At 36.9% G+C, this 25,248-nt stretch overlaps 1 protein-coding gene across 14 annotated transcripts in view; it reads left to right on the forward strand.

Annotated features, from left to right (window-relative positions):
• Positions 1-25,248, forward strand: part of ZBTB20 (zinc finger and BTB domain containing 20) — a 777,577-nt gene that overhangs the window by 517,464 nt on the left and 234,865 nt on the right. For all 14 annotated transcript variants that reach the window (XR_016019692.1, XM_074331585.2, XM_019734851.3 and 11 more), the window contains one exon: positions 8,176-8,298. The gene's annotated coding sequence lies outside the window, so the exon portion shown is untranslated. The remainder of the gene's footprint in view (positions 1-8,175; positions 8,299-25,248) is intronic.

Raw genomic sequence — 25,248 nt, forward strand, 5'->3', positions numbered from 1 at the left:
TTGGGGTCCATCTTGGAATATGGTTTTTGATGACCTTGATTATCTAAACACATTTTCTAATATTAACAAACCCAGTGTATTCTAAATTATTGGTAGCAGCATTTCAAAATCAGACAACTGAATCAATTTTAGTTTAAAATTACATTTTAATAAAGGCTAGTTGAGGAAGAGTGATGCAAAGTCTCATTAACAATGTGACATCAGAGATTGTAAACAGTTATGAATCATGATTTTAGGACAGGGAATCCATATTTTCCAAGTACAGTGCATTTATGCACAGTGTCCAGATACCAACAATTTGAAACACAGGTGTTTGAGACCACTTCAGAGGGAGGACAGTCATTTGAAGTGAACACTCAATAAAACACAAAATAAACAGAATGTTGTTAGCATTCTTTAGGAGGGAAAGGAAACATCACAAGTGGCAATTCATCCCGTAACTCCCTCATCACTTATATATAAACTTTCATAGAGCTATATTAGCTTGCGTGTGTTAACTCCCAAACTAACACCACGTACCCGAATATGCATATCTACATTGCTTCTTTTATGTAAGATTGTCTTCTTTCTCCATAACTTTGTTACGTGCAAGGGAAGGCATATACCTTTGTTTCTTTTGCATCTTCTGGCAATTCTAAAATATCCCATTATCCATTATGATTTGGTAAATCTCATTGATGGACTGAAAATAACGAATGACCAGCTCTGTGGGCAAAGTAGCATCTAGAAGTCAAACACAGAAGGTTAATCAAGAGTGTGAAATGTAAAACTGAAATTTAAAAATAGCTGTAATAGTAGAATGTATAAGAAGCATGCAGAATATAGACATTTCTCCTATTTACTCTGAGCATAGATCAGACACTCAATCAGACTTGTTCTGAATTCAACTAAAATTGAATAGGAACATCTTGGGGAGAGTTATAAAACTCTTCCCCTCCAATATTAAATTTAACATTTTGAGAAAAAAGTTTCTTGAGAAAAAGTTAAAGACATTGACTTTTTTTTAATCTTAATAAAGAAAAGATTAGGATAGTGAGTTAATACCACTTTTTAAGCAAGTAATGGGAAGTAAGAAAAATATTAGTCTTTCTTTTATTCACTGAGACCCCATAGTGATAAAATATGCTTATACAGCAACAGAAAATCTTTAGGTTTGATAATGAGGTAGAGAATTTCATTTGATAGTGTGGCTTCTAAACACTGAAAGGGAAGGTGGTTTGTCTTCTATGAAACTTTAACTTAAACAGGATAGATTCACATCTTTCTGGAAGGGTCTGCATGTGTCAGGGAGAAGGGAAGGAATGTCTACTCAAGGTGGTTCACATTTTCCAAGAGGTTCTTCTTCTCTCTCTTTTATAAAGCCACTGTTATGCAGGAGCAAAAACTGTTGTGAGCCGCCAGGACTTCTAAACGTGCTTGGCCAAGGTGAAAGCAATAGAATGGTCACCAATATTTTAATGATCACATATGGAACCATTACTCTGTGTTACCATCATTTCCTACAATAATTGATTTACTACAAACTTGGAATTGTGGGTACAGCTGCTGAAAAATTTATTTATGAACAAAGAGATTAGAGCATATCGTTCAGTGTTCTGTACAAAGGTGCAGTGGACTTTTAGTGGACAAGTTATCACATTTTGTTCTCTGTTGGTGTCAATATTCAAAGTCAAACTCATTACCATTAATCTTAAGCCATTCCTTTCCTGTGGGACTAAGGGAAGTATTTGTTTTGTTCTGTTTTTATAAATTTTATTGGGGAATACTGGGGGAGAGTGTGTTTCTCCAGGGCCCATCAGCTCCAAGTTGTTGTCCTTCAATCTAGTTGTGGAGGGCGCAGCTCAGCTCCAAGTCCATTTTCAATCTTAGTTGCAGGGGGCGCAGCCCACCATCCCATGCAGGAATTGAACCAGCAACTTTGTTGTTGAGAGCTCCAACTGAGCCATCCAGCCGCCCCTCTGGCAGCTCAGTGGCAGCTCCTTGTCTTCAATCTAGTTGTGGAGGGCGCAGCTCACTGGCCCGTGTGGGAATCAAACTGGCAACCCTGTTATTCAGAGCTCGTGCTCTAACCAACGGAACCATCCAGCTGCCCAAAGGGAAGTATTTTTTATTCATCTCCAAAAATATGAAGCCAATATGTGTTGCTGGTATTTGTTATAAAGTAAGGGGAGGCTTCCACAGAATGGAATTAGGGGAAACGATTCCCTCAATTTAAAAAAAATAAAAAATCTACCTAGCTGTTTTGACTTGCCAGATACTCTTCTGGGAACCAGAGGTACAAGGGAAATAAATGTCCATCACTAAAGAGTGATGATGGGAGAAACACACATGAAAAAAGTGAAGTGCAGTGAGCTAGGTATTGGAGTAAAGATATGTTTACGGTACTGTATAGATTTGCCTGGGACATTTCTGGTGTGTATCTGTGATCTTAGTATAATTATTTACATGGTCCTTTCACCCTCAAAAATGTCCTGTTTAGAGAATAAATTATATGGCCACCCTAGAAATAGCTATGGCAGTCAAGTCTGCCTCAGGTCGTCTAGCAAGATTTTCCACAGAATAGGACAAAAAAATCAAAGAGAGTAAGAATGCTTTGCCACACATGTTATCTACATCCAAATGGAAATGAAAAACTAGGTAGACTGATGTTCATTTCTGCCAGGGTTGTCAGAGGGTACCGTGGCATTCTAACTCGTGGGGTGAGGGGAGAAGAACAAGGCAGGACAATCCAAACCCACTTGTTGGTATATGATATGCACAAGAGTTGTCGTTAAAGGAGCCATTAAACTATGAATTCCCTGAAGCTCTCAGGATCGAGATGGGGTGAGAAAGAATTAGAAGCCATGGGGGCAATTTTAGAAAGAAAGGTTAGGGTTCAATACAAGGGAGGGCATTTTATACAAATGGAGGGTCCTAAAGAGGGATTGGGTTTCCTGTGAGGGTGAGAGTCCCATGCCCCTGGCAGGGTGCAGCAGAGGCTGGGTGGCCACTGCCAGCAAACCCACACACCGGATCAAGACTCAGACCGCAGTTTATTTAGGTTCTCTACACATCGCCCAGGGATCTAATGATGCCACATTATGCGTGGTATCTTTTTGAGTAGTCTTTAATTAAGAACCCTATGCTTAGGAAAACCTCTACAAGTTAAAAAAAAAAAAAAAAAAAAAGTAGAAATACCGTGAGAAACAAGAAGGTTGTGTGAGTTACAACCTCTTGTGATCTACTCTGAACACACACTAAAAAGAGACGAGGGAATGTGGATGTAGATGTCCTTGAGCTTATTCTTTGCCACTCATATCAGGAAAGCCGCCATTGACACATAGTATTCAGAAAACGTGCCTCACTCAGAGGTTTCCACCTCTTGGACACATACTCATTTTAAGAGTCTCTGCGGAGTCTTGCTTACCAGTTTGATTTGCATAGCTCTGAGTTACATACGAATGGGACCTGTGGCAAAGCTATCATTAAAAAGAAACAAAGCAGAAGATTGAACAAAGGATGCATTCTGTGCAAAGTTTGAAGTTTAGTCGGTTTCAGTAATCCTTGTCATGGTGATAAAGATGTCCGCCCCTTCCCCCACCTACAAAGAATAGCAGACAAGTGACAAAAGGAGGCTCCCTGGAGGTAACATGGGAGCACAGAGTAGGGTGAACTAAAGGCTGTACAGATGAAGAGAGAGAGAGGAGTTGGCATGGACACAGGGAGATGTAGCCAAATACCCTGCATTCACAGCACAGAGATACGTGATTAGGTTAGAATCACTTTCACCTCCTCCCAGCGTCGAAAAGTAGGAATAGGTCAGACTGGGGCCAAAGGAATGGCATCGTGATGCTGCTCAGCTTTCCCAGAGGCCTAACAAGGATGGCAACACAACTAAAACCAGAACATTCTCACTGGCCCTTGTCTATCAAATTCTTGAATATCGACATTTACAGATTAAAACATTTTCTAGCAAACGCGAGAAAAAAGTCTTCTGAAGGCAGTATAAATGATTTCAGTTCTTCAGTGGTCTTAAGTGTGTAAGGAAGGGCTTTGGAGTAAGGGAAAACTTGTTTCAAATCTCTGTTCCTTACAGATTTATGGTAAAGTATTTAAATTCCTCTATGTTTTAGTTCCAACATGTGAAAAATAAATTGGTAATATATACACCACAGAGTGTATGTAAAGATTGTATTACACATGTAAATTGTATAACACACAGAGTGTCTGGCAAATGATTATTAACAATAACATTTTTATTCAGCAAGGACTCTTATCCATTTCTGTCACATTCTCTGTCACCCACACCCAGCTCTGCCTCACCACCCGTCGTTACTTTCTGTCTGGTCTTTGACATTTCGCCCTCTGGTCCAGCTTTGCCTTGCTTCCCCAAATACTGTGAGCGTTGATCTCCCTGCTTCCAAACCTCAAGCTTCCATGTTCTTCCAGAGGTATAGCTAGAATTATTCATAAATTCAGTACCAAAAATAGAAATTTAAAATCATAAATAGGACACATGACTTTTAGGAAATACTGTTCTTGTTCTTGAATTCTGAATGTGCTCTTCATCTTTTATAGCTTTGACCCTGAGGCCATTTGTGTCAGGTGAACAAGGAATAGGTATTATTATTTTGTACCCTCCTCCCAAGAGGTTAAAATGACTCACCGAAAGTCACTCAGTGATCTTGGATGCAGAGTCCAATGAGATAACCTTGGATTGGTTCAAAGTCTTCCAGGGTCTCCACTTACTATGAAGAAGCCAGCCTAGAGAGGATGATCCCAGGTGTTACTTTTACATTATGATATTATTTTTTACACATAAAATGCGTTCAGGACTTAGATTGGCCCTCTGGTTACCCACAGAATACAAAGTGAAGGCCGTGTGAATTGCCACAGTGGCGGTTGTCCTAGTCACCAAAACTCCCATATGTGAGATTACATGCAGTGTCTGTGATATAGTCAGGCCTTGGCTTCTCAGGATCTACTCATTACAAGTGAGATTATGTGCCTTGAAGCATATGGCCTTGATATATGATCCCAGAGCAAAAGAGCAAGGTATTTTAAGCTGGCCACAACTTTATTGACTCTCACAGGCTTGCTTTGTAGTCATTCCAATAAACTAGATGAGAAATTTCTGATGCTTCAAGCTATCCAGTCCCTAGGACTCCATTTCATGATTCAGAGTCCAACTAAACAACTCAAGAGTGCTTTTGTGTGACACTGTGACCACAGGGATAAATAATTGCTTAGTAATTCTCTTTGAGGCAGAAAATTCTAAACATGGAGGAACCATTTCCCCTTAATGGGAGCCAGAAATCCTGTAAGTGCTTGAAATGGCATTCACAAGTCTGAATGGTAAACAGATAAAAACAGGAGCGCACCAGTTGCACAAATGACTTGCCTGTCACAAACTTGTCATTGCAGTAATCTAACATTTCTTTCACAGAGCCCGATGGAAAGCATGGCACAAACAGACCCTGCTGACGTTTTGGCTCTGCTAAACCTTCCTCCGAGCTAAAGCGTCTGCAAGCATCTTCCTGTCCTAGACCCTTTATCTGCTGAAGTTAGCTGATACTGTACATGTCAAAGAAATGTTTGACTATTGCATTAACAAGTCGATGACAAGCAAGTTATTCCTGCAACTGAAATACTGCTGCTTTTAGCAGGCTGCCATTTTGACCTTCCTCTTATTATCCAGAGGAACCCTAACAGAGCGAAGCTCGAGGGAGATACCAGTAGTGTGGTCCCTGGCCTGTGCTCATGAGTAAGGACCACCTGTCTAGGGTTTAGGTGCAGTGGTATAGTGGCAGTTCCATCAGGGTTATGGATGGGATTTCCTAGTAAAATGTAAGTTCTGCCGCCACATTGGACTGTCGCAGGGATTGCTCTTGCTAGGACAGAGGGAGCTGCCCAGAAATTCATTTTCTCCCGCACCCCCTCTACCCACACACGCGTGCCCACACACAGGCCTGCATATACTTTATAAAATGTTATTAGCTGGAAAACGTAATGAAAATTGTATAGCAGCTTTACATGTAGTTTTTGCCAGTTCTTGGAGTCCCTCCTATCAGTAGCCTCTCCTTGCCTCCTCCTCCTTCAGCATAACATCTGGAACTGTCTAACCCTAATCAGAACCATGCTCTTATCCCCTGAAAAGCAAGGTGTGGCCATTAGCCTCCTCACAGGGACCCCTGAGAGCCCTGAGACTCCACCAGTCCAGCTGCAACCTCGGCTGCCAGCAGGGGGGTGCTCATACGCTGTGCAGCATCGACGCTTGCCTTTCTTTGAGGAGGCTTCCTCCCCTGGGACACCCACCTGTAGTGTCCCCAGAGTGTGCAGTCTGGTGGGTCACAGGCTTATCAGCGAGCAGAGCCGAGCTGGAGCCTGTAACAGGAGCCTTGCCTGCCTGCCGCTGGAGTCTTTTGCCTCTGCCGGTGCCATAAGCATATCAGCACTTGGAACAATGGAGCATTTGCCCTAAGACTTTGGCCTTTTCATACAGCTGAGCTTCTCTTATTCAACAAGGTGTCAGGTGCCCTGTATTCTTTTTAGACCCCTCGTTAAGGGTGCATTGATAGTGTCTTATCTGGTTTAAATATTGACGTGAAACGCTTGCATTCTCAGACATTTTCTGGCTGGTGCCCCAGGTGCTTTCATTTTTTTAAAGTCTTGTGTAAAAATGATTATCATTGTTCAGCCATGAGAACCCAAATTTCTTGCCAAAGTAGCGATGGAGCTTAACTTTCTTTTATATTTGGCAAATTGACCACCTTCTGGCTCCCAGATGAATTGTTTTACTCCCATCCCAAATATCTCACGCTGTAATCTATACCTCAGCTTTGTTACCTCAGAAGACAGGTGGGAAGGGTGTGAGAAGAGGGTCCTGTGTTTACACAGTTAAGTATATTGTCCCTGGAAAGGGAAGTGAAAGCAGTGTGAGGTGGCGCTGATATTTTCTGTAAAGGAAAACATGAAAACAAACGATTTTAATTTTAAATGGAGTTTTAGTGACTTTTTGTTTCTTTTCAAAGTGCCTAATAGGATTTCTGTAATGATTTTGTGTTTTCTTTCTTAATAGAACTTAAATGGCAAAGAAATGATATGCTATTTTTGATTCAGGAAAAAAATAAAAATCTTTTTGATGGGAACTCTCTTTTTAAATACACATTAGGGAATAGATAATGGCAACAACGAAAAATGTTCTCTCTTCCCATTTAGAGGGATAGCTGATTAGTGTATGTGTATGTGTTTTTAATATGTATTTACTTATTTGATTGTTTATTTGTCTATTTATTTTAAGAATGCAAGAAAGGAAGAATAGAAAAATCCTTAAGTTGGAATAATTTCATTAGATTTGTAGAATTGTAGGGCTAGAAAGGAGCTTCCGATAGGTCTCTGACTTTGGGTCGCGCCTGCGCGTCAGTGCCGTGGATACTGAGACCCAAAGATGTTTGATAACATGAACAGAGATGCACAACACACTTGTGGCAGAACTGGGCCTAAATCAAGGCCTGACTTTCAATTCAAGCAATACTGTCTCAGAAATTAGATTACAAATTTTTAGACTTTCTTTTAAACAAAGACAGTCTTATTTGAATAATTTGCACTCATGTGCTTAAATCTAATAGTGTATTTGCTTTTTGGATAACTGGGGCTAGGTACTGGCTAAGTAAGCCAACTTAGAGATGTACATTTGAACAGTTTGGAGACATTTCATCCTAAGCTGTATGTTATGTGAGTCGTGCTAGGAACTGTTACAATTTCAATTAATTGTTTTCTCTTACATGATTTCAAAGAAACACTCCATTCCCATTTTAGCCACCTGAAAATGTCTTTTTAAATGAGTCTGTTCCTTTAATAAGTATTCATGTAAATAGGTCATAGTCGAAAATTCTTGGAGATAAAAGATCTTTTATTAGATTAAAAGAAATCTGTTTTTTATTCCCACTTTTAGCCATGTTTCAGTTGGTCCTTGTAATTGTCAGTTTCAGCAAAACACTGATTAAGACAAAACGTCAATGTTTTTGTTTTTTTTGGCTCTTTTAGTTTAACACAAAAGGATAAATAAAAACTGCATTTACCTTTTTGCAGCTATGATAATTATATACTGTATTTTCCATTTATGCAAAACTTATTTTTGAGGGTTTTCTTTTTGTTTCATTTCTTCATTTTTGCATTTTCCAAACATCTGTACAGTGGCTGGTGGCAAGAGAAGCAGTGACTGGCACTTTTCCTCCACGTTTTGAGAGAAAGAGAATTGGCTGGCTGGAATAAAACCTTGCTTTCCATATGGTCGACTTGAAATACTGCATTGAAAAGGTACCGTCTCTTTTTCTTTTCTGAAACCAGAGGTGAAACCCATGAACAAATAGCCATATTGATACCAGACCACCTGTTGATTCACATTAAAAAAGTCCTTGGCAATGCTTTCCCCACTTCATCAGATGAAAAGTCTAAATGGATGGATGTTCTTTGTGTGTTGGTAGCATCTTATCAACAATACACTCATATGCTGCTGGTCACTCACTTAAGAAAGCCTAGAGTCTACACGTAGTCGAGACATGAATTGAAAGTTTTGCTTTTGATTCAACAATACGATCGCTTTGTAAGTATGTTTGGCTATGAAGTGTTTATTGATTCCTGGAACACGGGGACAGTGAAGAGAAGATGACACTAGTGGTTTCTTTTACCTTGATTAATTCTAGTTAGGAAAAGCAGAAGTCTTTGTCTTATCAATTCTTTTAATGTAAACTGTTTCAAGCATATGAAAGTATAAAGAATAATATGAACAGACAAGAATTCAGCGCCCAGGTCAAACAAATCTTAATTCATTTGGAATATTTATTTCTGTAACTGGTTTTAGCTTTTATTTTTCCATTATAAGTCCCATACAGTGAAGTACACAAATTAAGTGTATAGCTTGATGAGCTTGTATGTAAATATACATCCATGTGACACCATCCAATCCAAGACAGAGAATATTCATCATGCCTGGGAAGAGTCCCGTATGTCCCCTTGCAGGTGATATTCTCCAAAGCTTTAACAAAAGGTTGAAAACAAGTAAAACTATTCTGGCCTCTATCATCATGAATTAATTTTACATAAGCCATACATTATGGCTTATATAAAATGCATCCTACTGTATGTATCACTAAAGTTTATTTATTGCACCTCTCATTGTTAGAGATTATTTCCAGGGTTTCCCAATCACAACCAATACTGTAGTTAACATTTTTATACATGTTTAAACACAGCGAAGGAATTGCTAACCTCTAAGAAATAATGCATTTTCAACTTTACTAGGGACTGTAAAATTTCTCTCACAAGTGGTAGTACAATTTTGCATCCTCATGAACAATCTAGGAGAGTTTCTCCATATGCTTTACATTTAGAATGGCCAGACTTTTTCAATTTTTGTTGGTCTGATGGGTATTAAATAATATACCATTTAAATTTTTTTTTTTTTCACTTATAAACCATTGGGATTTCCTCATGTGTGTTGCCTATTTGTATATTTGCCTATCTTTCTATTGGGTTATTTATTTTGCTATTGTTGTTATTTCGGATGGCTTTTGATTTTGGTTTTTATTGTTATAATAGTCTGAATTTCCCTCCTTTGGGCAATACAGATAGCAAATATTTTTTCCCAATTTGTAGTTTCTCTTTTAACTGTGTCTGTACTACCATTTATTTTTAAAAGCTTCTAATTTTAGTGCAGTTAAGTTTATTGATATTTTCCTTTATGATTTGTGCTTGTGTGTCATTTAAGAAGTCCTTCCATATAACCAAGTCATTATGAAACCTTCTTATATTTTGTTTCAACAGTTTTAAAGTTTGGCCTTTTTAGAGCTCTAATCTTCTTGGCATTGCTTTTGTATATGGTATCTTACATGCACCCTATTTTATTCTTTTTCCATGTGGATAACCTTATTATTCCAGCACCATTTAACAAATTAGTCATCCTTACCACTAATTTGTAATGCCATCTTTCGCCTACATTAAATCTGTTTTTGGGATCTTTATTTCATCCAGTGGACTGTTTCTCTATTCTAATGCTAACACCATAATGCCTTAATTACCATAGCTTTATAATATTCTTGTTATTTGGTAAGGTAAATCTCTCTGCATTGTTTTATTTGAAGTGTTCGTCTCCTCTTGGCTTTTTGCTACTCAATATGAATTGCAGCATTAGTCAAATTTGGCAAAAGCCCTGCTAAATTTTATTTGTAATTACATTAACTTTAGCGAATAGTCTGGGGGGAGAATGGACATTTTTTATAACATTGTGTCTTTCTGCCCATTAACAGACTATATTCCTCTACTTGATCATATTTTCCTTCATGTTTCTTAATAATGTTTTACAGTTTTCACCATAAAGTTCTTGCTTGAACCTCTTTTGTTAGATTTCTTTTCATATAACAGATTTATGTGCTATTATGTATAGAATTTCTTTTTATTTCATTGTTTATTGGAATTATTGGTGGATATTCAGCAACTTTGCTGAAATCTCTTATTAGTTTAATGGCTAAACTTAAGTTTTCTGCATAGATATGTATGCCATCAGTAAATAATGACAGCTTTTCTCTTAAATTTCAGTTCTTAAATGCTCAATTTCTTTTTCCTTTCATATTGCATTACTAAGACCTGTATACAATGTTGACCAGAAACAGTGATATTAGGAATATCTGTTCTGTTTCTTACTTTAATAGAAATGTTTTGGAAATGTGATATTTGCTTAGGATGTTGATAAGTCAAAATTCCTGTGATAAGGAAGTTCCCACCATCTATTAATAGTTTGCTAAGCATTTTTAATCTGAAATACTAGCTGAATTTTATCTAATGCATTTTCTGCCTCAATAATATGATAGAATTTCCCATTAATATGTTAATATTTTATATGATATTAATACATTTCCTGATATTAAACATGTCTTACATTCCTGGAGAAAATTTTATATGATCCTGGTATGTTTTTTTAATCTGTTGAGTTTAATTTGCTGATTTTATGTAGTGTGTTTGCATGTGGACATTAGTCTTTAATTTTTCTTTCTTAAACTGTTATTGCAGAGTTTGTGTTTCATGGTAATACTAGCTTCATAAAATAAGTTGAGCAGTATTTATTTGTTTGTTTGTTTGTTTATTTTTCTATCTCTGAAGCAGTTTTTGTGTTATAAGGATTACCTCTAATATCAATAACTTGCCTCTAAAATCATCTGTACATGGTTTCTGTCTGTAAGGAGAGTGTAGGGTGGACTTTTGATTATCAGTTCAACTTCTTCCATTGTTATTGATTTATTAAAGTGTTCTATCTCTTCTTAAGTCAACATTGGGAAATTGCTTTTGTTTTTTGTTTTTTCAGAAAAATGTACGATTAACAGTTAATATACACTTTCAAATTTATTTGCATAAAGTTGTTCATAATAGTGTTACAATTTATCATTTTATCTTTAGCTGTTCAATTTAATTCTGTTTTATTTGCTGTTTTCAAAAACTGGCTTTTGATTTTGCTTACCTACTTTATTGTGTCTCTGGATTCTGTATCATTACTTTCTGCTTTTATCAACATTTTTTTCTTCATTCTGCTTTCTTATAGTTTAGACCATTTTTCTGTTTCTAGATTCTTGAGTTGAATTATTACTCGTTTAATTTCAATTCTCTTCATTATTTTTTAAAATGAATTTTAGTCTCTAAATTCTCCTTCATTAGCTGCGTAACATGTCTTGATATGTAGTTTTGTTCAGTTTTAAATATGTTGTAATGTCTGTTTTGATTAATTTTTACTCCTTGAGTTATTTGGAAGTATTTTTACTTTCTAAGTATATATTTGCTCTATTTCTATTACTGCTTCTGAGTTGAATTGCCCTATAGTGAGACAATGTATTTTATATGGTGTTAATTGAAAAAACTTTTTGAAATAATTTTTGTGACCTGGCACATGGATTTTACTACTGAGCTTGAAATCTATAGGTGGCTTATATATTTCTTTAGTGCTCATGCTAAAATATTTATATGTATACCTAGCTACATATTCTTCTTTAAAAAATGCACTTTTTAGTTTTTCTGGCTTTCTCCTTAATGTAAAAACAGAGGCCTAGAATGTTTTATCTACTTACTAAGTATCAATCTGGTTACATAACTATTGACTAAAGTTTTAGTATTCCCTGTTAGTTTTAAACATATACAAACATGGTTATCATTGATATTTATAGTCAATGTTCAGTTATATTTACTCATATATTTTAGTTATTACTGTGCCCACCATTATTCTTGGATTTTATGGTTTCCTTTCTTCTTGTTGAATTACATCTTTTAGTAATTCTTTTGGGAGAGGCCTGGACAGTACACTTTTTTTGTATATCTAAAAATATGTTTATCTTTAATCTTAAATCACAATTTATCTGGACATTTTTGCTCAGCATTTGAAGGTAATATTAAATTATATCTTAGACTATTGTTCTGTTAACTATCATTACATAAAAAGACATCTGCTACCAGTCTATTTTTCGTCTCTTTGTAGGTAGTCTGCCTTTTTCCTCTGGTAACTTTTAAGAACTTTTCTATATCCATGATATCTTACTGTCTTTCTAAAATGTGTCTAGATGTGGATTTATTTTGAATTATTTCTTGTGAACTCAGGGTATGCTTTCTTCTAATCTCAGGACTCTTAATTCTGGAAAATTCTCAACTATTATCTTTTTCCTTATTGCTTCTTTGTCATTACTTTCATTTTCTTTTGGGATTCTTATAAGATATGTATCGGTGTTTTCCAGTCAATTTACCATATCTCAACTGCTCTTTCATTTTCTAAAAATATATTTTACTTTCTGTGATTTTTTTGAGTGAATTTCGTATATTACTTTCTAACTCACTAAATCCTCTCCTTGAAATTGCCCAGTCTTAAGTTATCCCATCTATTGCATTATGTCAGTGAACATATTTTTCATTTTTTAGATTTATGATTGGTTCTTTATTCACCTATTCTTATTGCTATCTGGTTTATTTCATCATTTCTTGTTCTTTTATAGATTCGATTCTTTTATTTATCTCTGAGCATCATAAACATACTCATGTGGAGGTCATTATCAGGCAATTCTATAAACTCACATTCATCTCAAGCAACTGTACCAGTGATAAGTTTGTAGGTTGTTTTTCTTAACATTGGGTTTCTTGCTATGTTTTAGAACGTTGTTTTGCAGGTTAATGTTCATCATAGGCTTTTTCGCCTTGTCTCTTGGTTCTCTCTCTCTCTCTCTCTCTCTCTCTCTCTCTCTCTCTCTCTCTCTCTCTCTTTCTCTCTCTTTTTGTTCATACATTCCTGATTAGTGGTTTTGCAGTGGCTTTCATCTGGATTCCTCGGTTCCTAGTCCCAATGCAAATCTTATAATGGTAGCTTTCCGCTTCTTCTCTTTAAGATCATGAAGCTGTGTTTTTATCCTTCCAAATCTCACCACCTGCAGCTCTATATAAGCTATTGCCCCAGGCAGCAGGTAGACACATTTTTAGCAGCCTCTTGCTGAAGTAGTGAGCCAGGCTCAGGTCCACCATTTCATATCAACCCTTTGTGGCCCCATTACTCCAAAGAGCTAGATTTCCAGCCACCCCTGTGTGCTTCTGGATCTAGACGTCAGCAGGCTTACGGCTTCAGCCCCCCTTTGCTGCTGTTAGTTTCTTTGCAGAAAGGATCCCCTTCTTTTGAAGTTTCACTCTGCCTCTTTGGCTTTCTCATTTTGAATTGTATCGATTTATATAGTTAACAATGTATCTTAGATAACCCTCCTTTGGTTTTTTACCTCTCTATTATTTAGATGCATCGTTTTAAATCAAATATTATAAATGATATTATTATGGAATGTTTAGTTGTGCTAGGCACTGAACTTTGTAGATATTATTTTATTCAATCCTCTCCATAGTCAGTTATTTTATTCCCATTATATAAACTGAGAAATTGAGGGAAATAGGCTAAATAAATTCCCCCTTAGGAAAGAGGTTATAACTAGTAAATGACAAAAGTAAGATTTGAACTTAGTTTTCTCCACTATCAAAATTAGTCCTCTTAAAGTACTGTCCTATGTTTAGATTTTGTGGCTTTTTTTAAACCTATATTACGGTGCGTATTTTTAATACATTAACTCATATTTATTGTTGTAAAAAATATATCTAGTCATATCTCAGAAATTTTACTTTATATTTTCTGTGTTTTTATGCATCCTTGGTTCTCTCTCTCATTTTTTAAAATATATGACTGTTTGTTATCAATATACCCATTTTACAAAGTTTTAAAGCATAGTTTTTTCTTCCTATAATGATTGCTGCTATTTTTAAAAAAACATGTAGGCCTATTTTCTTTAATTATCATTATTAATGAAATTGCTGTACGAAATGAGAAATTTAGGATACTGCTTCGTCATTCCTCTCTTCCCACCCAATGTATCTTATTTTGTTATATATACATTATATCATGTATAGGATATTATTCATTTTTATGATACAGCTATGGATAGGATAATCACAAAAAGCTGAATCATTTATTTGGGTAATAGAGAGCTTCTATCACAAAGTAGGTGCTTAGTAAATATTTGCTGAGTATGAAATGAATGGACCTGTTTTGTGTGCACACATGTACACAGACAAAGAAAACATAGCTGAGATCTCTTTAGAGTCTCCCTCTACTGCTGGATGACCCACCTATTTATTTAAACCTTAGATTTTATAAACTGTGGAAGAGTTATATGAATTAATATACACTCTTTCTGTCAACACTTTTGTTAAACAAACACATGCTTTGTGAACCAACCTTTTATAATCAATGAGCCCTTATGCAAGTTAGTCACGATCATAGCTATTTCTACATTTGCCCCTTCTAACCTACCCTACCCCTACAAATAATAAATATATTTGGCAACTCCCATTCTCACATCAGTGACTATTGTTAAGTTTTTATTTGCCAAATAACTGTGTGATTCTTGAATATGAAATAGTTATTAAATAGCAATAGTTGTATCATATTCAATTGCTATTAGTTCATGTTCGTCCAGAATAGTCCATGTTGTTTACTACTGAAATAGGGGCATTTTGAAGTAGTTCTTGTTTTACTTTTTAAGCTTAATTCTTGAAATTCCCAATTGTAGTCACAGGAAATTCTGTATAGACGTTGCTAGGAGAATTCGATGTTCGTTGAATACCGGTAGGTATTACCAAGAAACTTGATGATGATCTGCAAAGTGCCAGAAAAAAATGTGATGCTTCTATTGCAGTAAATCAGATTAATAACACAACATATATTAGCAAGAAAAAAGCAAACTACTATAAACTAGGTCATTTGCTGATGTGTTAATTTTATGGAAATTTTAATGACACATTTGATCGATTTATAAGAAGCACAAATTATTTGTGTTTATAAGAACACTCAAGCCTTCTATGTGGCATGATTTTAGCAATCTTTTATACATAAGAACAGATTGAAATTAAACTGTCTTTCTAGCTGTTTCTGTTCTTTAAATTGTAAAAATGATTTTTATTATTCTCTATTGAAAAGGCACTGAACTTGGAATCAGGAGACTTAGTCTCTAATCCAAGTTCTGTCATTTAACTAGCTCTATGTCCTTGGGTAATTACTGACTCTGAGTCAGTTTCTTCTATTTAAATGTAAAGAGTTGCGCTTGATGCTTTATAAAGTCCCTTCTAATGTGTATCTGTACTGTTTGTCATTGTGTGTCTCTCTCTCACCTACATATATAAACTTTACTGCATATAGGTTCAATATATCAATAACAAGTTATTCAACAGAATTCATAAGGAAATATCCAAGAATGGGATTAATTTTCTCCTGAATACGGCACTTGAATTTAGCCAATAGATAAATAACTGGACACTACTATAGGTTCTTGACCAGGACTGACATGATGAAAGCAATAATTTCAAAAGTACTGTTAGACAGCAGTCTACAGAATGGATCAGAATGGAAGAAATCTGGAAGACAGACCAGGTAGACACGATACCATGGTTCAGGATGAGATAAGAAGCGCCCACAGTATAGTGATAGCATCAGAGATGAAGTAGAAGCAAATGATATAAAGATACTGAGATATGTATTTGTTCAAAAAGAACATCTAAAAGATTACAAAAAAGAAAAATCATGAAAGAGGAAATACAAATGCCTAGTAAACACGTTAAAAGAGTATTTTAACTTACTAGCTCTCAAAGACATAATTTATAAAAATAATAATTCTCAATGCTGGTGAGTGTACAGTAAAACTTGCACCCATGTAATAGGGATACTGGAGGTATATATTACCATAAAATTCTGCAAAGTAATACGGCACTGTATTCTCAGAACCTTTCTTTAAAATGTGACCTTTGGTCCAGTAATTTTACTTCTGAGTATCTTTCTATAGGAAACAGAACTTAGACAAATATTTATGTACTAAAATTTTCATCGCAATGTCATTTCTAAAAGTAAAAGAAGAGAAAAACAATCTTAAATATTTAATCAGAAAAATTGTTAAGCAAATTATCAAACATCCATATATATCATTGCATATAATAATTATTAATTATATAGTTATTTAAGGTATATTGAAGAATTTTTACTAGGAAATGCTCATGAAATGATGTAACTAATCTGATCCAAAAGAAACTTGTATACCTAACACATCCCAAATTCGAAAAATGAAAGTATTTGGTTACAATCAAAGGAAACACATTAGAATGTGAACAGTAGTTACCTCTGTATAGTAGAACTGAATGATATTTTATTTCTTCTTTTTCTTAAACTTTCTAAATGTTCTGAGAGTACTCTAATGATTAGAAAAATAAAAAAATTGAGCAAACAGCAAAAAAATCTAAATAATTAATTCCAAATTTTATAATAATTCACCTTAAGAAAAGAATACATGTCTACTATTTATCACCTCTTAAAGGAATTCAAGCATTTTGTTTTTTGCTATTTATTAAGCTTATGAAATATATGAGATACCAATTTTAGGAGACATATCATATTGAATATGATATGATATGTATTTTCTGAATCATATATTGTTTCTATTGCCCAGTGTTTCTCAGAGTCTCTCTTTTTCACATTTCCTTTGTACTTTGACATTCCAGAACCTTATTTTCTTTCGTCCATCAGGAAGTTCTGCCATCGATATGCTCAAACCACATTTACATATATATGAGATTATTACAAGGGAAGAAATCTAGATCACTCTTTATGTTTTCAATTGTTTTTAACTTCGAAATTTCTCATTGTGTAAACATTGCATAATCTAATAATAGAATTTTGAGTAATTGAAACAGATGAAAACGAAGTAAAGGACACAGCCGATATGTCACTGTAGAGTCACTTTTATTGGGTGGAACAAACCACTGCTGATAAAATTGATTGGGCACCCGTCTCCAGAATAGTCTCAGCTGCTGCTGGTAGGAATGAATGAACATAACAACTTACTTGGCTCTGTACCCAGAATTTAGCCAAAAAAGAAACCCAGTGGGATGCCAGAAAGAAGGAACCAGATAAAGTTTTACCGGCTCAAAATGTACAAGTGACTTAGTCTGTCTCTTTTCTAACAAAACTGTAGAAAGAAAAATGTAATCTTCTTTCAAAGTCTAAATTCCTTACGCTAGCCAATGGCAAAGAGCTGGGGTAACTAAAAATTTCCAGACCGCACCCTCTTTTTCTTCTTCTGCCAGCCTCCTCTGCTCCTCCCCCAGCTCAGGCCTCCACTGGCGAGAAGTTAACCCAGAACCATTTGCACACAAGCTGATGTCTTTTTTGGAACTGTAGGTCCAGTGAAGGCAGAGGCTGTGTCCTACTTATCGTCATTATCTCAGGTTATGACAAAGTACATGATTGTTGAATGAACTCATGAAAGATTACAATTTAGATTGTTTTAGTACGTATCTATAAAAATTATCTAAGGAAAATAGTTCCTTGGATACAAATGCTCACGCCCTATGCATTATTACATGACCAATTTTATTAGCATTTAGGCAAGTTCCTTTAAAATGATGCTATCATCGTGTCATGAACCTCTTTGGGAGTAAACATCTTTCAAGAACATATTTTCCTGCAAGGCTAAGAGTTCAAGTAATGAAGTTCTTAAGAGCTCTTGCAGTGATTAGTGTGACACCCAACAAGTTACTAAATCTCTCTGAATCTCAATTTCCTCATCTGAAAGATGGGAATAGTAATGATACTTACCTCGTAGTCCTTGCTGTGGGGATTGGATGAAATCTGACATGTGAAGCAGCATTGTGTCTGGCTAAACCCTGGGGCTATTATTATAGAATTAATGCCTCCCAGGAAAGCTGCTTGTATTTGTGCATGTGCATGCATCTTGACCACTGGGACAGAGGGTGCAGGCACACCAGCGGGGCTCTCAGTGGGTATAGAATTAGAGAGTCTGAGTGTATAAACCAGTGCTTTTCAGGCTTCAGTAGCATGAGTGACTTGGGAATCTCATTTAAAATGTAGATCTTTGAGTTTCACCTCAAGAGATACTCAATTCAGTGTATTTTCTCTGGGATAAGAGCCTGAAATGTGTATTTTTCACAAGCTCCTCAGGTCATGCTGGTGTAGCTGGTCCCAGACCAAGCTCTAGGAAACCGTGGCCTCAGCCCACCTGCAGCCCCATGGTGTCACCCTCCCGAACTTGCCCTGCTCTGTGGCTCCGTTGTCCCCATCCACTTACCCTACCTCACTGAAAGCAGAAGAGAAGAAAAGGGAAGGCAGGGTCAGTTGGGAAAACTTGAGTAACTACAGCAAATTATCTGTTACTTTGTATTATTTTGACTAATCATCTGCATTAGTGAGCTGACTTGAGAAGTAAGCTTAAACTTGAGAACAATAGTCTGGCCCCAATAACTGTAGAATGACTGGCTACAGTGCAGTGTATCTCCTGTGTTTTCATGGGATTGCTACCTATAGAACTTAGATGAATAAGCACAATTGAAGTGCAAAGTGTTAACTGCATGCTTCAGTTTAGTCAATGCATTTGCACATTGAAGTAATTAGGATGTATTTAAAAGCATTCTGCTTAAAATACTTTGTTCTCCATTTCCTACAAATCAAATTAGTGAGGGGTAGATTTGATTTTGACATCATTTTGAAAATATTTTCTTTTTCTTTTTTAAATTTTCTTAGTATTACATTTTTACAAACTTCAAAACACAACCAACTGTGACTAAATTCATAACAACAAAACAAAAAGTCCATAGTGCAAGAAAATGAAAAACAGCACAGAATAATATGCAGAACAACGTAAATCATACCTACAAATATAGTTGCAATAACACACTTTATCCATGTCTGATCAATTAATAGCAAATACTTATTCAAATAGCAAATCGTGCATTCTTTGACTTTGAGGGCCCCAAATATGATTATTCACCTCAGTCCAAATAAATACAAAAAGGCAGCCAGATCCACTTAGTAAAATCTTAACCATCTCCTAGTTTCATTGCACTATATGTAATGCAATGAATGACTGTAAAGAAAGATTATAAAGGGTGTTTTCCTCGTTTGCTAACAAAGCATTCAAACAAGATTACTCGTTTTTTAAATAGTTAGATTGGGCAGAACCACGAAATGTTATGGCGCTACATGACACAGACAAAGACAGCCTCTTGAGCTTATATCCCAACTCTGCCCATTGTCTGTATTGTCTGTAATAATTGCCTCTCTGAGCCTTAGTTTTCACATGTACAAAGTGAGGGTAATAATGTCTACGTTGCAGAGTCATTTTCCAACATGCAATAATGTATTTGAAGTGCCTGGAATTTAATATGTACTCAATAAATTGCAATTATTATTATTATTATTAATGCAGGGAAGAAAGTGTGGAGCGATAAGAACCCAAAACCCTCAGAGAAAAAAAAAAAAGACTAAACAGAAATAGTCTGTGTTCTCTCTTTTCCAGAGGCTATGTACAGGAGTCACAGATTTCATCCAGAATTTTACCAGGATTCCTACAGAAGGGATTGTTTCCCCTTTATAATCTTCTTGCCCCCCAATTGTTGTCCTTAATGTAAATCAGTGACCTCAAAATACATGTTGAGAAATAATCCTTTGTACTACTGAAGTGCATATTTGAATGGCCATAATATTCTAATACAAATTATTATCATATCCTTTTGTTGAAAATCAGTAGTACTTTGGATTGGGCGTAGATTAGATAAGTCTAATTCCTCTTAGTTTTTTCTATACTACTTTTATAGTTTTCGAAGTCTAATGTTTAGGAATAGAAATGAAGAGGAGATAGAGAGAATCAATGAGAATGGTAGATTCATTTGTGCTTCTTAAGAAGTAGAAATGGTATCTTGTTCAACCCTATCTTCAATAACTAGCTCTATGTTTCACATATAGAAAGTGCTCATTGGATGTTTGTTGCATTAAGTAAATGAACAGAAACAAAATGCTGAGAAAATATTTACACAGCGTCAAGGAGCCAACCTGGCAGTAGTGTGTGCGGGTGGTAGGCAAAGAGCTTAAACTTAGTCGTGGGCGTCAGCAGCCCTGTGGGAAGGATGGCTGCGTGTGGAGGGGCAGCCATTTTTATTCAGAGCCTCTAATTCCTAACTGGAGGAAGCGGCTAAACCACAAGAGCCAACTGACCTTCAGTCCTGGAACCATGACATGACCTTCATGTCAAAGCTGGAAGGGACCATAGAGATTTTCTAATTCAATGGCCTCATTTCTCAGTTGAAGGAACTGAATGAGTTGCCGGAACACTTGATAGCAAAGTTTATTGCTCCTCAGACTTCGGTTTCCCGATTCTGGTCCAATTCATTTGGTATTGGACCAGGTTGCCATTGTGTCCCCAGGTTGTCCCCTTGGGTTCCCATGTATTCACAGTGGCTTCTCTTCCTTTGACCAAAGTAATGCAACAGAAGATCCAGCAATGCCTCTGATTAGAATCATCTCACCAAAATACGGTAGTTTTTCATAGAGCCTAAAAGGCCACAATAAAGAGATTCTTTGGTTGACTCTTAAAATTAAATTTCTGTACCAAGAAATAATCTATACTGAATTATTATTAACCAGTAACAGCTCATCCAAATTACTTTAGCTCCTTTTCAAGTGATTATTAACTAACAGGAATGGAGAGGAGAAAAGCCCTCAGAATTTGAGTGAGGAGAAAGTGAAGGAAGAGTGCTGCCTTTGGGGTGGCACCCAGGGAAAAGCACTGCCAGCTTGGCTGTGGCAAGGCATGGGGCCAGGTAGGGTGGGGGTGGACCAGAGTACCCAGGAAGGAACTGAAGGATTTGAGTCTTTGAGAAGGAGAGAGGAGATAGAAGAGTTGAAGGAACAGAAAAAAAAAGAGGAAGTGAAAAAGGGGGAGGGTACTGCAGGTAAATTTAATAATTTTGGTTTTGGGTTCATTATTTGTACCTCTTACAAACTCATATACTTGTAACTCTTGCGTTCAGTGGAGAAACCTTGTGTTCAGGTTATTTGTGTCCTGTTACAATTTATATTGCTATTATCAAATAATGACAAGAATTCCTTGAATCAAGTATGAATGACATCCATGAAAGAAAAAATAAAGCATTTGGTAGGTAAATATCTTCCCCACCTACCTAGAGAGTGGAGGAAGTGTTGATGGGCTGCTGATGGTGAGTTAAACTGGCATACCAGGAATTTTTATAAATGGTTTTCCCATGCTCCATTGACTCTGTTGCTGAGACTTCAGTTGTATCCCAGCTGTGCGTGCAAAATCTCATAATTATTCTTACTGTATTAAGCATTTTATAGCAATTTTAGCTCCAAAATGCTATGCAATAGTTTTTATGCAAGTGTACCAGACATGTAAGCTGTTCCAATGAAAACATTTCCTTTCATTTAGACACGTGGTTTTAGGTTTCCAAACTTAGCTCTCTGCATTGAAGGAAGACTCTGTAGGACAGACATCAGGGGTTTTATGGTGGGCGAAGAGGGCGCAGTTGGATTTTCTTGCACATACTTGAATTCTACAAGCAGCCTCCTCAGAAAAGGGACATTTCACTAGTTGTACAAAATACTGATATTAGTAAATGCTGCTACTGAGCAGGAGCTTCTCCCCAGCCTGTCCTGTTGAGAAAGGCACGGGAGAGGAAGTGAGGGTGATCTCTGCATCCCTCTGGGGCATGACAAACAGGCAGAAGGACTTGGGCTTAACCTCTCCACAGACGGCTGGTACCTTTAACACTGCTGCACATGCTGTTGCGTCCTGCAGTGGCACGTCTTGGGCCCGAGCCCAAAGCTGGTGTGGAGTTTGAACCCTTGGCATTCTGGCCCAGGGCCAACTGCTATCAATGGAACCCCACTGACACCTTTAGTTATTCTTCCTAGATTAGGATAGTAATTTACTTGTCTCTTTGATTTCAAGTGTCTGGTTTTGTTTCCAGATGCCTCCCAGCTCATCTGTATTCCAGGGGTTTCAAAAGACTTTAACCTCATTGGTTCTTTCCTTTGTCAGTTCCATTTGGAGCACACAGGAGGGATACAAACTAGAGAGAGGCAAGGGAGGGGTGGTGTGTGTGTGTGATGTATGGCGCGCTGGGGAGGGCTGGGTGAGACTGCAGGCATACATGAAAGGCATATTCACTTGCAGAATATGAGCTATTATTTCAGGGCAAGTCAGGATGGAGTTTAAGAGGTGATGTGTAGGACAGTGTAGTGAAAAGTGTCATTAGATAGATTCATGTGTCAAAGCCCTCCAACCAGCAGTAATCTCTAACACCCCAAACGATTGCAATATACGAAAGAGATGGAGAGACCATAGAAATTTTATCCCAATGCCAATAAGGTAACAGCAGTCGGATTTTAACATGCTATGGTAGGAAAAGGCATTATTGCAGGGGTGTCATTTCATGTTTACAGGGACCTGTCTAGCACTGTTTATTGATTTTACTGCATTTCTTTCCCTAGGACCCTGTAGATAGATAATTGCTAGAAATGTCCATCATTAGCAGAGCAACGAGTGCAACCATCGCACTAGGAAAAAGATACACATAGGACCCTGCAAGCAGGCATCAAATGGGGGGAAGAGTCACAATAACACGTGCAGCTATAACTCCAGGCAAACACACACACAACACCCTGTGTAGCCATTGCACTGAGAAAATACACAGAGCCCCCTGTGCAGCCATCACACATCAGGAAAATACACACATGACACCCCTATGCAGCCATCACACCAGGCACAAGCACAGACATAAAATGCTAAGTCAATAGGAATGAACAGCTCATAAAAGCCTACTGGAATAGATCACATCACAGCCAGGTACATCTGTTCTCAGCACTAACCATTATCGTTAGCTTAAAATGCTTAAAATCACTGCGCATCCTCAGGTCTAGGGACAGATTATTCCAAGAAGATTCTGCTAAATAGATTTGGCAATGCAGTGAAGGGGACCTCTACCACATTAAAGTGATGCATTTTGCATCTCAAAGGCTGTCAACTGTATTTAGAGGAACTGTGTGATGGAAGAACAATGCCCTAGGATGGGATAGCAATTTTTCCAGCCCTTCTAAATCTGGGGGTAATTTTTACCCCAACTTTTAAGTGTACAATTGAATGGGCAGCCATCAGATTGGGAGGTGACTAATAAAAGCAGAGTTGGAAACAATTTTCATCTGTGCTGCAAAGTAAGCCACACCATCCTGTTTTAAACTGCAACTCTCAGGGGAGATGTCGTATCTAGAGGTTTTAGTGAGGTCAGGCTTCAAGCCATCAGCTTGAGATAAATAAGTAGTAACTACAGTCCTTGCTTCACAGGGTTGCCTGCCCAACTGGGGGGAATAAAGGAACCACCCACCTCTTCTTTTTCCAGTGCCTTCTCTTTATCTTCTTGCCTTGGTCTGTGATGTTACTCTAACTGTATGACACAGGGGTTATAGCACTGTGAGGGAAACTCGGTGTGTCCTTCTGAAGAGTGGTCCAAAAAAATACGAGAATTTCAAACTTGCAGTTCCGTTTTTCAATTACAGTGGCGTTCTGTGTTTCTACTGAGTGAGACAAGTTTCAAGCTAGCTTGTTAAGAATGATTTACACCATAATTCTAGGAAAAAACAAATGTGACTGAAATTTGAAAAGGAAGAGTGGGGGGGAAGTGCCAGACTAAATGAATCCTAAGTAAATAGGGTGGAGTCGGGTTTCTTTTTTTGGTGTTTTTTTGTTTGTTTGTTTGTTTGTTTGTTTGCTTTTTTAAAAAAAAGAGAGAGAGAGAGAGAAATGTATGTATTGTTGGTAATCACTTCTCTCACCTGGGTGGAATGAAGCAAAAGAAAACAGAATTGCTCCATTTACTCCTTGTAAAAGCAAATTTTCAGGAGAGGACAGGTGTTTCTCTTAAATTCACATGACAACACCTTACTGGGGATGAACAGAACTGGAAATGAAAACTAAGAATTCCACCTCCTTTTTTTCCTCAAATGTGGTGCAAAAGATTTTGTTAGGGTGAGATAAGCAGTTTCCATAAAACAATGCAATGGTGACATGAGGTAATTACATGGTGATTAGGACACACGGCGTGGCATACTGGAGAAATGACATGATACCTACGTGACAACTATAGTAACTCTACTTATTGCTACCGTATTTTCTCCTGGTAACTATAAAATTAGTTTGTGTCACCAAAGCACTCTAAACGTATGCCTGTTCCAGCTACTCCGGTAGGAAAAAAATAAATAACTTTTTTGCAAGGGGGGAAAAAAAGCTAATGAAGAAAGTTGCCAAGAACAGATATTTTGTAATCTGTGCTAAATCTCTGCTGGAAAACATGAACAGTAACGAAGCTGAGAAGACAGTAAAAGAAATTCGGGGCAAGGTGCCAGACGCCCAGACGGAAGGAGAATGTGGACCAAAAGATTGCGACAATCGGGTAATTATGGTTTATGAATTTCAGCTTTAATCTGTAGTTCAGTGAGTCCTGATTAAATATCTGTTAAACACAATTAAAGTTTGTTTTTGTATTTCACCGTCTTGATCAGAATAATTAGAGACTGCGTGTTTCATGTCAAAAGTAGCAAGAGGAATTTTAGTGAATGAACATCGTTTTTAAAAGCCATTTGTAGCACCAGCTGTTGGCATTATTTTATATTTTAGTGTTATCAGCATAAAGATGGTCCTCTGGATGCTGAATAGTTTCCAGCAGGACAGGGACGTTATGCTATCATGATGGGCCTGTGCTGATGAAGCTTAAATGTTTAAGGGCTGACGTTCTCTGGAGATAGTGGACGGGGGAGTTGTAGGTCAGGAAAGCAGATACTTTCGGGAAGAGAAGAAGGAA

The sequence above is a fragment of the Rhinolophus sinicus genome, chromosome 17 (genome assembly GCF_057876585.1).
Source record: "Rhinolophus sinicus isolate RSI-liver-muscle chromosome 17, RSI-T2T, whole genome shotgun sequence".
Lineage (NCBI taxonomy): Eukaryota > Metazoa > Chordata > Mammalia > Chiroptera > Rhinolophidae > Rhinolophus > Rhinolophus sinicus.